This window comes from Mytilus galloprovincialis, chromosome 5, assembly GCF_965363235.1.
Source record: "Mytilus galloprovincialis chromosome 5, xbMytGall1.hap1.1, whole genome shotgun sequence".
Classification (NCBI taxonomy): Eukaryota; Metazoa; Mollusca; class Bivalvia; order Mytilida; family Mytilidae; genus Mytilus; species Mytilus galloprovincialis.
In genome coordinates, this window is record NC_134842.1 from 34,352,476 (window position 1) to 34,368,521 (window position 16,046).

At 32.3% G+C, this 16,046-nt stretch overlaps 1 long non-coding RNA gene across 1 annotated transcript; it reads left to right on the top strand.

Annotated features, from left to right (window-relative positions):
• The first annotated feature begins 2,468 nt into the window (after positions 1–2,468).
• LOC143074452 (uncharacterized) lies at positions 2,469–10,894 on the top strand. The gene is made up of 4 exons (XR_012977867.1): positions 2,469–2,557; positions 4,197–4,212; positions 5,687–6,307; positions 10,334–10,894. It is a non-coding gene; the product is annotated as an uncharacterized LOC143074452 (long non-coding RNA).
• Positions 10,895–16,046: the final 5,152 nt, after the last annotated feature.

Below are 16,046 nucleotides of genomic sequence, written 5' to 3' on the forward strand. Positions count from 1 at the left end.
ATCAAAGCAAATAAGTTCAAAGGGCGTAACTCCTAAAAACAATTGAATAGTTATTTTCAGTCGATATTAACATCTACATAGTATGTCCTTTTTATCTAAAAAGGTTTCATGTAATTTTGTTGTGTGGTTTGAGAGGAGTTGCGATGACAGGAAACAGGACTGACGGACTGACGGACTGACAGACGGTCGGACGGACAGACAGACGGATGGGTCAAAAACATTATACCCTCCGCAATTTTGTTGCGTTGGGTATAATTATGACTATTGAACAGCGGTATACTGCTGCTGCCTTTATTAAATTGGCAGCAACTATTACATGTATTATTAAAAGAAGAATTATCTGCGATTTTGTTGTCTGTTCCAAAAGATTCGAAGAAAACTCGGTTTTTACCATTTAAAGGAACCATATGTAAAATTCACATTTCCTGTCGATATGCACATCTACATAGTATGTCCTTATTATCTACAAAATTTAATGAAATTCTGTTGTGTGGTTTCAGAGGAGTAGCGATGACAAACTGTTGCAGTAGTATATTGAAGAAAAAAGGTTCAAAGGTGCGTAACTCCTAGAAAAAAAATGAATCTTAATTTCCTTTCGATATGCACATCTACATAGCATTTCTTTACTATCTAAAAAATTTCATGAAATTCTGTTGAGTGGTTTCAGAAAAGTTGCAATGACAAACTGTTGCAGTAGAATATCAAAGCAAATAACTTTAAAGGGGCGTTACTCCTAGAAAAAAAATTGAATCGTTATTTTATGTCGATATGCACATCTACATAGTATGTCCTTTTTATCTAAAAAGGTTTCATGAAATTCTGTTGTTTGGTTTGAGAGGAGTTGCAATGAAAAGAAACAATACTGACGGACTGACGGACGGACAGACACAGACAGACGGACGGGTCCAAAACATTATACCCTCCGCAACCTCGTTACGTGGGGTATAATTATGACTATTGAAAAGTGGTATACTGCTGCTGCCTTTATTAAATTGGCAGCAACTATTATTGAATGAAGAATGATCTGCGATTTTGTTGTCTGTTCCTAAAGATTCTAAGAAAAATCGGTTTTTACCATTAAAAGGAACCATATGTAAAATTCATAGTATGAGATTCATATGTACATTGGTATTTTACGAAATTATATGAGAATTTGCATACAAATATTTCGTTTTTTTTTTCTTTTTTCACTCAAACCTAAAACTTTACTTTCATTTGCTACTAATAAGATTTTCTATTATTGAAATACAGTATTCTATGATTTGCTGTTTAAGGATGTTCGCTCCTCTGTTTCAAAATAACAAGATTTTTAAAAGACTATTATAAGTTGATAGTATATAAACAAAGAAACTAAAAAAGCAGAAAAAAATGAAGGGTTCGTGTACTAGTTTTCGAAATATAAGCCATTGAAAATTCGGCAGGAAATAACTCTTACTAGATTTTTCATACAGTTAAGATTGGCTCCTTTTTTCTTTCAAAAACGATGAAAAAATAGCAAGGATTTTATAAGAATTTCACATATGGCTTTTTAAACTATATGTGATGAAATTATGAAAAGAAAAGTAGGGGTAAAAGGGCAAAATTTCTAAATGGCAATATATGGATAAAACCAGAGGATTCAGAAAATATGGCAACAATTCAAAAACAAGAGGAGCAAACATCCTTAAGTTAGAATAAAGACGGTCAATCCGAAATACGAACAAACATATATAAGAGGTGCATTGTGTAAATTCAAGCATGTTAAGGTGCTGCTTATCAATTTGATTATCAATCAAAACCAGTTTTTTTGCTAAGCCTAATGCGCTTTCTTTTTTATCAGGAACGCTCATAAATCGAAGTTAAAATATTGGACGCATATTTATAGCAATTCATTTTTTTTTAAGATCTCATTTATCTGTTTAGTTCTGTAGTTTGCATTCTGTTTTGTTAGATATTTAGTCGAAAGTCAAGGATGACAAGATGGAGTAAAAAGGCATGATTGTGTTCAAGCTAGTAAGACATTTTTTAATAAGAGATATTTTTTTGTGTATTATGATGCTATTCACTTTCTTATTATCTTCTTTAATTAATGTCGTTAATTTTTCTAGAGTAAAATTTTTGGAACTGATATTTACATTGGGTTCCTTTATGCAACTTTTTGTTATTCTATTAGTATTCATATTTTATTTTAATTAAGTATGTTAACCAAACCAGCATCCAGCAGTTTCCTTTTTTGTCTTACTGATATAACTTTTAGATGTGCAAATCAACCAAAAGCTTGAACAAATATTATTACATTATTATAAACTTTTTAGCATCATTATCTTTATTAATTTTTCGGCCTTGTACAAAAGCAATTATTTGATTATATCTTTGTTATATGTATTTTCTACCAACATAATGGATCAATTGATTTTTTATCACTAAATATCAAAATTTTGTACTGGTTTTATGTTAGTGCGAGGCAATCTTTTTTTTTTGTTAGTGGTAAAATATATGATATCACACGAAAGAGGTTTTAGTGTGTAGAAGAATATTGTTACGTATGGAAGTTCGTTGGTTTGTTCTGCTTTCTTTTGTAAGTACATGTATATACCTTTACAATTCCCTGGTCAAAGTGATTTTTTTAGTAATAAATTTGTTTTACATGTAATAAAGAAATAGCAAATTGGTTTTAAGGGATGAATTAGAAACAAAAGTGAAACAGATTCAAGAAGCTGTTTCACTTCCCTGTGAACTTTGTTTTTATTTATTATTAGTTAGTTCATGTTTACTTCCTTTTCTGTTCCATATACTTAAATGCCCGTTACATAATTTTTCCTTTATTTTTGTGTAGAGTATACTTCATGTTTTAAAACTATTTCATTAACAGACACTGTTTGAGTTTTTTTTTTCTTTTTTTTTTTTAATCATGGAAAATAACTGATACTGTCAGTTACATCAATGCTATTTTTAATCATTCATGTGCATCAGAATTCTAAAATGCTCTTTTTTACTGACACGTTTACAAAAAACGTTTGAAAATGATGAACACAAACATACATGGGTTCAAGTAATTGTTTTGCTTAACCTTGATCTACTTTCTTAATACAAACAAACTCTGAAACAGCGGTGAAATTGCTTTGCTAAAAAAGTCAACGTAGGGAAACATGAAACGACTGTACCACTGTTCGGAAATTTTAATAGACCGTTCCCTTTCTTTTTTGCATTATGCCACTGTGTTAAAATGACTATATGAGTAAAGATACAAAATCTTTATAATTATTTCGTCTGTGGAATAAAATGGGGGTATTGGTCTTTTCTCTTTTACCACACTGATATGAGGCAGGTATTTCATGTGAAGAAGGAAGAAACCAGTGATATTTCTATGATCATGTTTGAGAATAGACATTTGTTTGGAATATCATATGCTTATCTATGTGGCACAAATTTTTGGAATTATTGTTTGATAATTTCTTTTCGGTTTCGTTCTTAACTATATACTGCAGCTATTTTTATTTGAGTGCCATTGATGGGTTTTATGTGCACGACATACGCGTGCATGAATTGGTAAATATATACATTTTTTTAATTGATTCATCTACTATAATGAGGACGAGTTATATACCCATGTCATTATATATCAGATCTATACTAAGACATATAAAACAAGAAGTTCAGCTAATGTATATTTTTGTTCACTTTATTTTGGTTTGTTTCTGTCTGATGCACGGTCCCGTGGTGTGGTGATTAGCGCATCGGACTACAAACACAAAGGTTCCTGGTTTGATCCCTGTTCTGGGAAGACAATTTCAGGGACTTATTTTTCGGCTCTCCCTTGACACCATTTGCGAGTATGGTCTTGAGAAATGATGATAGTCCATCGGAAGGGGACATAAATGGGTGACCCGTGTTAAGAGAGAGCAATATCTGTTGCAAGTAAAAGACACTCTTTTAGATTTCGAAAAAGAGCAGGCTAATGCCGCTACAAGGCAGCACTAGCACCCAAAAGTGGAAAGGAAGTAATATAAGTTGTAATAACTATACATAGATATGTTTAAACTAAACTAAACGGTCATATATGTTTTTTTTCATTTCAATTACATCTAACTTTAAATGTGCATCTAGTGCAACAAGATCGGTACCGTGATTTTTTTTTCAAACACAAATACGAACTAACTAAGTTGTGCGTTATTTTAGGTGGCATTTTAATACAGTTTGATCTCATTGTCTTTTAGGTCTTCCTTGTTAGCGGTGAGTACAAACTTACAGTCATTGATACATTATTTTTTTCTAATTATTAGCCGATTTCCAATCTTTTTATTGTCAGCATGAATTCAGTTCTACGGTAATAAAGTTTACTTGTTGTCATTTGGACAGTCGACCATAACTGATAACAGTTAAATTAAACTCATAAAAATAAAAGTATTTGTTCGCAGAGCAACGAAAAAGAAATATAGAGTTTGTCTACATTTTGCCAAACAAAACAAATAGATAATAATAACCAACCACTGTATTTTCTGCAGATGATATTTTTCTCATCCTTGGCAGCTAACTGTCGACACCTGACGTTTTACGTGTTTTAAAATTGAAAATTGAATGTCTAGAATAGAAAATTTATAGCAACATTTGATATAATTGTAGAATCCGTTGTTTATTTATAGTTTTGCTATCGCTGCAATACTGATTTGTTAAATTATGTTAACATCTTAGAGCAACTTAGAGGAAACATCAGAATTCATTTATTGTCAGCTGTTATTGAAAAAGTCAGATGAATTAGGTACTTGCGACACATTTAGAAATGACTAGATAAGTTGTCTTTATTAATAGTGTATGTCATCAGCTTGAGGGATAACCTGATGTTACATATGACCGTTAAACCTATTGATTTTGTCTGCTACTCTAACTTTATTTCTCGCATTATTGCTATCTTTTGCTTTCAACCCGATCAATAGCCAGTGCTTCTGTATCATCATAATTCAAATGAAAAGTTTTCTTCGTAAATTAAAATATTACTTCATACATTTGGTGCATCGGATGTGAATTTCTGGATTTACCTTCACCCAGAACGCTCATGATTAAAACGTTAAAAGCCATATATGTATGAATATTCTAATACTGGGAAGCCAAATTTGACTCAAAAGTACATACTTAGATACCAAAATTTACCTAACGCTGATTTTGATTTAGAGAGTAGGTTTATCATTGCGTAATTATTAGTTCATAAGTTAAGAAGGTTTTGACTGTTCTCTTAATATCTTTGTATTTCGTATATATACATTGTGGCACTCCAAACTTTTGGTCACGTATCTGATAAAGTTTGTTCAACAACACGTACTATTCGTACCTAAATCATATCACATGTATATGAACGATGTTTATGTTTATATCTGTTTAATCTTTATTCTTGTCATGATTTTTAATTCTTAGTTTCAAATGTCGTGGCAATGGGCAGGTAAATATGACCATCAGTATGTAAGACTAAGTTTCACCATCGATCTTGCATTTGTGATTGACATACAAAAACAAAAACAATTTATAAATAACTTTTACGAGTGCTGGATTTTTTCGCTACAATTAAAAACCTATTGGTGGCATTGTTCTGTTTTTCTATTCTTTGGTCGGGCTGTTGTGTCTTGACACATTTCCCGTTTAGCATTCTCAATTTTATTTGTGATTTTATTGAATGAAATTGATGTTTATATCTGTATACCTTTTTATTCATCAGGAAAGTACAGACCAGTGTGTAAGACCAAGATCGATCTTGCTTTTGTTATTGACTCCTCCGTCAGTATACATCGTTCCGAGTTCCGAAACCAAATACAATTTGTAAATGACTTCGTCGACCTCCTTGATGTTGGTTCAGGCGCGACACGTGTTGCTGCGGTATCATTCAGTTCTGATATTTTCCCCCATTTTGGATTCAATGATTACACAACCAAAATAGATGTGCTTTCTGCTATTAATTTTATTGAACATTCTTATGGTAACGCTACCAGGACATATCTTGCTTTAAAATACACGCATGAACACATTTTCGCTCCTGATAATGGAGAAAGGTCTGATGTGATAGATGTTGTTATTGTCCTGACAGATGGAAATACAAATCCTGGCAATTATGATAGGTTTTCAAGAAGCCAGGGAAGAAAAGAAACCCAAAACGAAGCAGCGTTGATCAAAGACAGAGGAGCTTATATATTTGTCATTGGGATTAAAAGATTTGTCAATGTCGACGAGCTAAATGAAATATCCAGCGATCCAGATCAAAAGTTTACCATCCTAGTGTCAAGTTTCTCACAGTTAAATTCAGATGAAGTTAAGGAAATGCTATTAAAACGTGCATGTTTCGGTAAGTAAAGAAAACAAATCGATAAGAAAGACTATTTTCATTTAAGTTTGAATTATTATAAATAAAAATTGTCAGTACATCCTGTGGTTGTACGAATATATATTTTACAATATATAAAAAGAATATTTAATAATTATAGTGCCTATCAATATATTGTGAGGTAGACGAAATTGATAAAAACGATCGTATCAAATTTTGATGTCCAAAAGTAGGCACATCGGATACATTTTGACTTTATCATGTTTATTTACTGACGGCTTTTGTTTTAGATTAATTGTAACTGTAACAGCATGATAGATTTTTAAAAATGTGATTTTTTGTTGTTAAGATAAACAATAACTTAAGTGTATCTATACATACTACAATTTGCTAACATCTGTAATAAAACAAATCGTGATTATCGATAAGTGTCATACCAAAAACTGACTTACATGTCCCCGTCTTTCCTCCAACAATACGGCAAGGTCCACGTTTAATGGTCGCACATATTCCTTAAATTTTGAACTGATATAAATTGAAAAACTAACAGTATATGTTTACTCACATGAAACAAAACGGGATGTGGTATATAGCACGTAGAGGAATATTGACACTATTATCTAAGAGGGGCGACAGATACCAGAGGGATATTCAAACTCATAGATAAACAAAAAAACTGACAACACCAAAAAAAGAAAAGACAAACAATAGTACACAAAACACAACATAGAAAATATAGACTAAGCAACACGAACCTCACCAAAACGCACCCAAGAACACCTTTATCGTTTTAAAAGACCACCATAAGAAGCACAATCATCCTATTAGATATTTAACAGTTCAACTTTTATAGTAAATAAGCAGCCTGTTGAATCTGATTCACAGTTTGTACGATCACGGAAAATAATTGAATTAAATTGGATTAAAAAACAGACAGTCTATCCTTTGGTCTTAATAATAATATCATGGGAATTGTCAATACATTAAGAACCGATTCTGTTCACATTTTGGATATAGTTTTCTAAAACTGATTATAAAAACCGTTGTCATGGACGTAGAATAAATCGCAACAAAAGGGAATTTCGTATCAACAATACAAATATTTCGGACCTAATTTTTATTTCAAACACCACGACACATTTTATCTGTTAGCAAGCTCTGTTCTTCACCTGTTAATAAATTACATCAAATTTAAAAATTGCAGATATGAAATCTTTCAAATTATAATGGCATATTGTTATTCTAAACTGTTTCCCAAAATTGATCGTCCTACAGATCACAAAAAAACGTTTTATTAAAATCAGATATATCAATAAAGGTTTTGATTTTATAAATATTGCCGGTATTTTAAATAAATATTTCGTCAAAGAACAAATTGCTGGCTTTTTTATTCATACTGAACTCCATCTTATTTGTTATGTTTACAAAAAATCTTTCCGGAAATATGTGTTTATATATAGCGAAGTGTGTAAAGATGTAAATATCAGTGACAATTCACCTACTTCATGTAATTACAGTAATTCCGAATACATTTATGGCCCCAGTTCCCATGTTAAAACAAGAGATCTTAACATCGTTCGTGACTGATAGTTGAAATGATTCTTCAACAAAGGACCTAAATATCGTCACCCGTCAATTATTGATTAGAATGATTGCGTAACATCATCCACGACTCACTCCGTACCTACAGCTCGGAATGGATAAAACGAGAAAAAGCTAACAAGAAATCATTAGATTCTTTTTTTAATCCAGGAATGAACATAGTTGAAATAAGTATAGAACATGTTAAAGAACATTTTACTCCTAACAGCAACCATAATAACCCTATGTCTCGTATCAAACATAAGCTAAAAGAATTGGCCAAGGAATTTGTGTTTGTCCCTGTCTGTTTTTGATAAGGCTGCTTATAGTATCAGTAGTGTTTGTCGTAAATTGTATGTTGAGAAATGCACGAATTCACCAACATTCCATCTGACTTCATTTTCATCAAATGACATCTGTAACAAACATAAATTAAGAGCTTCTTCTTAACAGGCAGAACCATATAGAATGAACGTTCCAACCATGAACTGGTTACCAAAGCTGCACAAAACACCTTACAAATATAGATGTATTTCGGTTTCAAGTCATTGTTCCACTACTAAACTGTCTATTCTACAAACTAGTACACTTTATACAATAAAAAACGGGTGATAAATTGTTCAAATTAGGCCTTTGAAAATAGTGGAATTAATTTCTTTTGGAGTGTCAAAAATTTGTTGGAAGTACTTGATGAATTACTGCTTATATGGATGATTTCGAATCTGTTTTTTTCTACCCTATACACAACATTACATAATAATCTCATTAGGAAACAAATCAAACACCTAATTAAAAGGTCATTTAAAAAGTCAGAATGTGAATATATATGTTTAAACTCTTTTACGTCATTTTAAATAACAACAAACGAAAGAGCTATGTCAATTGGACCTGCTTTGATAGTAGAACTACCCTTGATTATTTAGTAGGTAACATTTTTGTTTGCAATGGAGATTACGTATATCGTAAAGTTATCGGACTTCCAATGGGGACCAACTGTGCACCACTTATTGCGGACTTATTTCTATATTGTTATGAGTTACAATTTATGACTTAAATCAACAAAGACACATCGAAACAACATCCGATACAAAAATTTAATAACACTTTTAGATATTTGGATGATATATTGGATCTCAATCATGACGACTTCAGTGATTACATTAAAGAGATTTATCCGGCTGAACCGACTTTGAATAAAGCTAATACTAACAATGAACACTGTCCTTTCCTGGGTCTTGATAATTATATAACTTTAACGGGAATTTTATAACTTTAACGGGAAGCATAATACCAAAATATATGATAAAAGAGATAATTTTTCATTTCCTATTTCTAACTTTCCATTTGTAAATGATGATGTTCCCTTGTCACCATCATATTGTGTTTATTTATCTCAATTTGTTTGATTCGTTCGTGTATGTAAACACATTTATTCTAAAACCAGTTGTGGCATGATAAGGGTTATGTTCTTCTCATCTATTTTATTATGGTATGATACTAAACCCTAACGGGAAGGATTGTGCTTGATTTTCATATGATGAAGACATAATCAGTTTAATTGAGGTCTGGAGCTGGCATGTCCGTAACTACTAGTAGTTCTTTGTTAATTTATGTTTCATTGTCATTTTGCATGGTTTCTGTTGTTACCTATTGTGACATCGGACTCTTTTTTAAACTTAGTTTTACTGGGCGTATTGCTGCGTGTTTTTTTTTCTACATTGGCTAGATGTATGGGGGGAGGGTTTGAGATGTCATTAAACATTTTAATCCCGTCGCATTTTTTCACCTGTCCCAAGTCAGGAGCCTCTGGCTTTTGTAAGTCTTGTATGATTTTTAATTTTAGTTCATTTATATGTTTTCGAGTTTAGAATGACGTCCATTGTCCCTGAACTAGTACACAATTTTGTTTAGGGGCCAGCTGGAACCCGTCTCGGGGTGCGGGATTTTCTCACTGAGTTGAAGACCCATTAGTGGCCTTCGGCTGTTTTCTGCTCTTTAGTCGGGTTGTTGTCTCTTTGACACAATCCCCATTTCCATTCTCAACTTTATTATTAAATGGAATAAAACGTATGAATTGTAAACTGTCTTTAATAATTTTGATTGAAAGGGTGCTTAAGCACGTGGCATTTAGATGAAAATGTATAGGAGACTATTGGAGGTTAGTAAAATATCATTATTTCCTATGCAATTATGTATATAACTATTTTGTTCATGTTTACAAATAACATTCATTTTCAGTATTAATGAATGATTTATTATGTAGACTGATTATTCTTCAAAATAAAAGAGCAACAACCGAATTGGTAAGACTAGAAATAGGATGCTAACAACTGTTACTGTACTATACATTAATGTGAAATACTTAATGTTACTGTTCAATATAATTAATTGGGATGAACACGTGATATTTTCACCAACTGTAAATGATAAGTTTGTTTGGCTTATAATTTTCTTTTCGTACTTCAGAGACAATGGAATGTCAGACTGGATCAAACTGTCCGCCCGGAAATGGAGCACAAAACGTATACATTTTGGTTTTGACATTTACCCGTACAATTATCGTCAGTTCCGTGTTATTTTATTTCTGAAAAAAACTGCCTGAATGCCTTGCTCTGAAACAGATTAGTACAAACGCATATTACATTTCATGTTTGATGCATAAAAAAGACCACTTCTTTAATGTCTTGTATTTGTTTAACTAACAAAAATAAAACTACTAAACGAAATTGAAAATGTCAATATTAATGTTCAAGGGTATAAAGGCGATAACAGAGTGTGACACTGAATCATAATATATCTCTATAGGTTACTTACTTTAAGATATCTTTTTTTTTTAAATAAGGTTTCTATATATACTCAAATAACTTAAGAAATACGTCCTGTATTATCTAGGGGTAGAACTTTGTATGCATATTAGTATATAATACTTAGTAACACGTGTTGTTTATGAAGTTTAAAAAATCTTCATCTATGGTGTAAAATTTATTTCTTTATTGTACATGTTATAAAAAAAAATAGTGGCAGAATATATAGACAATAATAGTGCATTGACTTGACATATCAACGATATAAGGATGAGGCTTAGAAACGGGGAAATGCGAGGCTGTGCCGAGCTATTTCCCCGTTTCGGGCCGAATCCTTATATCGTTGATATGTCAAGTCAATGCACTATTATTGTCTTTATACTGCAATCTAAAAAAACATTTTTAATTGTTGTATAATGCGTGAATGTTATTTATTTGATTTAAATATGGGGGAAATCCCCTTTAAAAAGGCCTCATATCATGCTCTCGGAGAAATATACAACAAAATGAAATGTACATTTACCTGTTGAAACCCACACTCGATGGTGAACGAAATTGTTTGAGTATGGACTTAAATACCAGCCATAAGCATAAAAATTAAAACATAATGATTTATAGATTGCTAACAAAAAATATTAACAAATGAAATATGTTTTTCCAATAATTGCAAAAGAAACAAGACTGAGCCGTTCCACGCATCGTTGTATGCATTGGAAACTGGAACAGGTTGAAGAGGTCGTATGAATAATCAAATATTATTTCGGCAACTTCTATTTAAATATTCATGAGGAAAAGTGATATCGGGTCAGTGACGGTATATGACATAGAAATATACAGTCAACGCATTTTGACTGCTCAAATACAACGAGTGCAGTATAAAAAGCATTATACTTTTAATAGTTTAAAGTGGTTTGTTTTTGTTGACATTTTACTATAATTGATTTTTATGAAATGAAGTTTTATGTCAATATGCCATTATCCATATGCTTATTGGAGAAAATTGAAAATGGTGGCAATTAATGTATCTTCAGTGATCTTCAGTAATGCGGAAGGCCAAGCTATATGATGGTCCATAACCTCATACAAACGTATACGAGCTTATATGATAAAAAAGGAACAAAATTTTTGCAAAACCCGAACAAGGCATTAGATGTAATGTTTCTTTTAATCCCAATTATTATTTTAATTTTCCAACAGCAAATTCCCATGGTACGATTTTCCTTGCTAGTGCAGAAGTATTGGCTACTGAGTAGGTTATAACCTTTATTCACCAGCAGCGGTACCGACCCTAGTGGTAGTAATACCATAATTTATACCAATCTATGTGCCGTTCCATGCTACGTCACACTACACGCAATATCAACCGCAAAAACTTCCTTTATGTTATTTTTTTATCTCTAACTTATAGATTGATTTTATTTCGATTCCAATTTAAAATTAAAATAATGAGATCAAAACCAAAAAACCAACATATGTTTTATAAATTTTCGCCGTTTTTCTGTTCAAGATAAACGTGTATCAAATACGTAAACATTACAGGTAGTAACTACTTTGTGCCGTTACGGTCTTTTTCTGTACACATTGACAATTTAAAACTTTGTTTATATCATTTTCAACCAATATTCATGCTAAATAAGTGGTTGCAAAGTTACCTCTTCCTGAAGGAAGTATAATCTAAAAAGTCATTACGTATACTCGGTCACATTTAACATGTATACGTGAAGTATTGCGAAGAACTATGTGACGAAAATTAACATATTGTGTATAGTGTTACGTACAATGTAGTATAAAACGGAATGGATATAAAATGTAGTCCGGAGATTGCCAAATTTACTGTACCAGATGTGCATTCCGCACTATTAATTTGAACATAAATGCATGTCATGATGAAGATTTTAAAAATGTACTTGTGTTATAAAAGGGAGGCGGAAGAGGCCGTTTATAGAACACAAGTTGATGGAAGCTGACAACACCATAGCAAACAACAAAAACAAAATTTCTCAAAATGCTACATAAGCAACATGAAACCCACCAAATGGTGGAGACAATCTCAGGTGCTCCGAAAGGGTAAACAGTTCCTGCCAAACTAGTATCATCAAAAGTACAACTGTGGTGAAGAATCTTATTCGGTTATGTCACAATCAAACAAAGAATGACGGGACTGTGGTTATTACAATTGAAACATATCTTAGTAATATTTGACACTGATATTCATAGCCGTCAACCAGCTAATAGCGAGATGATTTCAACATTACAATCATCTTAATCATTCAGGACTGAAATGCACAAAACCTTAAATAAACCTATCTATTGGTTTAATCGCATTATCCCCTGAATTAATATAACCGACCAAAATCAACCTATTTACCTTTTTTTTTTTATCTATTTGATAAATACACTTACTGCTGCAAGCTTGATCTATAATGTTGACTGACGACACGACACGACAAGCAAATAGTCTATCGCCAAGTATGATGACATGGAATTTAGAGATAGATTTATATTTACAAAAGAAAATGTGGAATGTATAACTGATATTATTGCGCTAGACTTGTGCGACCAACGCTAAGACTGTATGCTATACCTGCAGAAACAAAGTTCAATTGGCCATGGTTTGTTTTGCAACTGGTAGCTCGTTGGTGATACAATGTGTTTTCATATATTCTGTGTATCTAGAGCAGCCAGAAATGCCTTCAGTTCTCTTTGCAAAATTGTTTTCCATTCCATCCAGAGCCTTTCACTGGTTTAAAACACGGACACTAGGCTCACACCGTACAGCAAGCTATAAAGGGCCCCAAAAAATTACTAGTGTAAAACCATTTAAATGGGAAAACCAACGGTCTAATCTATATAAAAAATGAAAAACGAGAAACGCTTTTGAACCAAATCAACAAACAACAACTACTGAAAATCAGATTCCTGACTTAGGACAGGTGCAAACAATTGCAGCGGGACTATACGTTTTAATGGTACCAAACCTTCTCCCTTATCTGAAGCAATAGTGTAACAAAACACCATAGAAATACACACTATAAAATATCAATTGGAATGACTAAACTTAAATAAGAAAACGTAGTAACACAAATGAACACACACTGAACGGATACATGTGATCTTTGATACAATGTAAATACAAAGGTAAATAAAAATAAGGGATGAATGATTAAAGTAAAAGTATTATACCTCTGTGAAATGCTAAACAATTTAAAAAAAAACATCAACTTAGAAAAATATTTAAGTCATATTATACACAGGTTAATAAAAATAATTTTTTTGTTCAGTATACATTCTTCTTCTGTCTGTATAATCTTGCGTTTAGGAATACCAAGAAATTTCTTGTATATCAATAAAACTGTTCTAAAAGTTGGTACATGTGAAGTGAATATAAACAATAAAACTATAAAATTTGTTCTCGATAAAACTCCGTGTTCTTCATGTACAGGTGCCGGAAGTGTGATGTATATACACAGTATAAAAAGAGAAAGGAAATAATTTTAATGTTCATAGTACGAAAAAGTGAAAATTTATAGTAATACCACTAAAGGAAGGTTGGGATTGATTTTGGGGGATATGGTCCCAATAGCTTTGGAATTGGGGGCCAAAAAGGAGGCCCAAAATAAGCCTTTATGTAGTTTTCAAACAATAACTTGTGTTTAAGTGCATGAATCTCTCTGAAATTATACAACCCGTTTCCATACCATGAAGGGATAGTTAGTATTGATTTGGGGGGTTACAGTCCCAATATTTAAGGTATTATGACCAAAAAGGGGCTCAAAATAAGCATTTTTTTAGTTTTCAAACAATAACTTGTGTTTAAGTGTATGAATCTCTCTGAAATTATACTACACGTTTCCATACCATGAAAGGATAGTTGATATTGATTTGGGGGGTTACAGTCCCAATATGTAAGGTATTATGGCCAAAAAAATGGGCCCAAAATAAGCATTTTTTTTAGTTTTCAAACAATAACTTGTGTTTAAGTGTATGAATCTCTCTGAAATTACACCATGAGTTTCCATACCATGAAGGGATAGCTAGTATTGACTTTGGGGGTAATGGCTCAAAATTTTTTTGGAATTAGGGACAAATTAAAAAAACATTTAACATACAATGTTGGGTATTGTCGGAGTTACCTCCCTTACACTACTTGTAAATTATGTATAAAGGAATGACAGGTTTTGGACTAATTGCAAAAAAAAGGGGGGGGTAGTATTTCTCATTTTTTTTCTCCAAATTTCTCTATTTTAAAATTTTGAAAAGTTTGAAGAAGAAATCTTTAATTGCACAACATTGTGCAATAGATTTCTAAGATCTTGACATTTGTTTTGTGTAATAAACCCGTATTATGTCAAAAAATTTGATCACAATCCAAATTCAGAGCTGTATCAAGCTTGAATTATGTGTCCATTCTTGCTCCAACTGTTCAGGGTTTGACCTCTGCGGTCGTATGAAGCTGCGCCATGTGGAACACCTGGTTAACACTTAGCTTTTGATTAATCGATATATGACAATTTAACAGCAGTATGCTAATGCACCATTTTTTTTTTATCACTTCTGTTTTTTTTTCTCACATTTTTGTGTTTGTTGTCTTGTTTTGAGCGAGGTAGGGGAGGATATATGCTATATTTAGTGATTGTAATCATAATTGCATCAGCTGTTTTCCTACAGACCTAAGTGTTGTAGACTGAACGCTAAATTGTCAAAGAAATAGATATAGGAAGATGTGGTAGGAGTGCCAATGACACAACTCTCCATCCAAATAACAATTTTAAAAGTAAACCATTATAGGTCAAGGTACGGCCTTCAACACAGAGCCTTGGCTCACACCGAACAGCTAGTTATAAAGGGTCCCAAAAATTACTAATGTGAAACCATTCAAATGGGAAAACCAACGGTCTAATCTATATTAAAACGAGAAACGAGAAACTCGTATGAACTATATAAACAGACAACAACTGTACATCAGATTACTGACTTAGAACAGAATGTATGGATTTTCCCAGTTATCACATCAGGTTGTAAGCATATTACATATACAGAACACGATCATCAGTACAAACTAATTCTAGATAATGACAAAAAAAAATCCAAGCAAGGACTTTTCAGGCAATTTATTATAAAAAAGGGGCAAGATGAGCATGGAATATGATTTTAAACGGTACTGTTGTTCAGTCGATGTATATAATCAAAGAGAAATAAGCAAAAATGTATGCATTTATGTTTTTTTTCAAATATGTTTTTAGTTGCACCAACAGTAAAATTAGACTTTGATCGTCCACAAAATAGAGGGGGAGGTCCAACCCCTGGAACCCTCCCCTGGATCCGCCACTGTGATCAAACACGTATGTTAGCACTCAAAACTATGCATAAACATC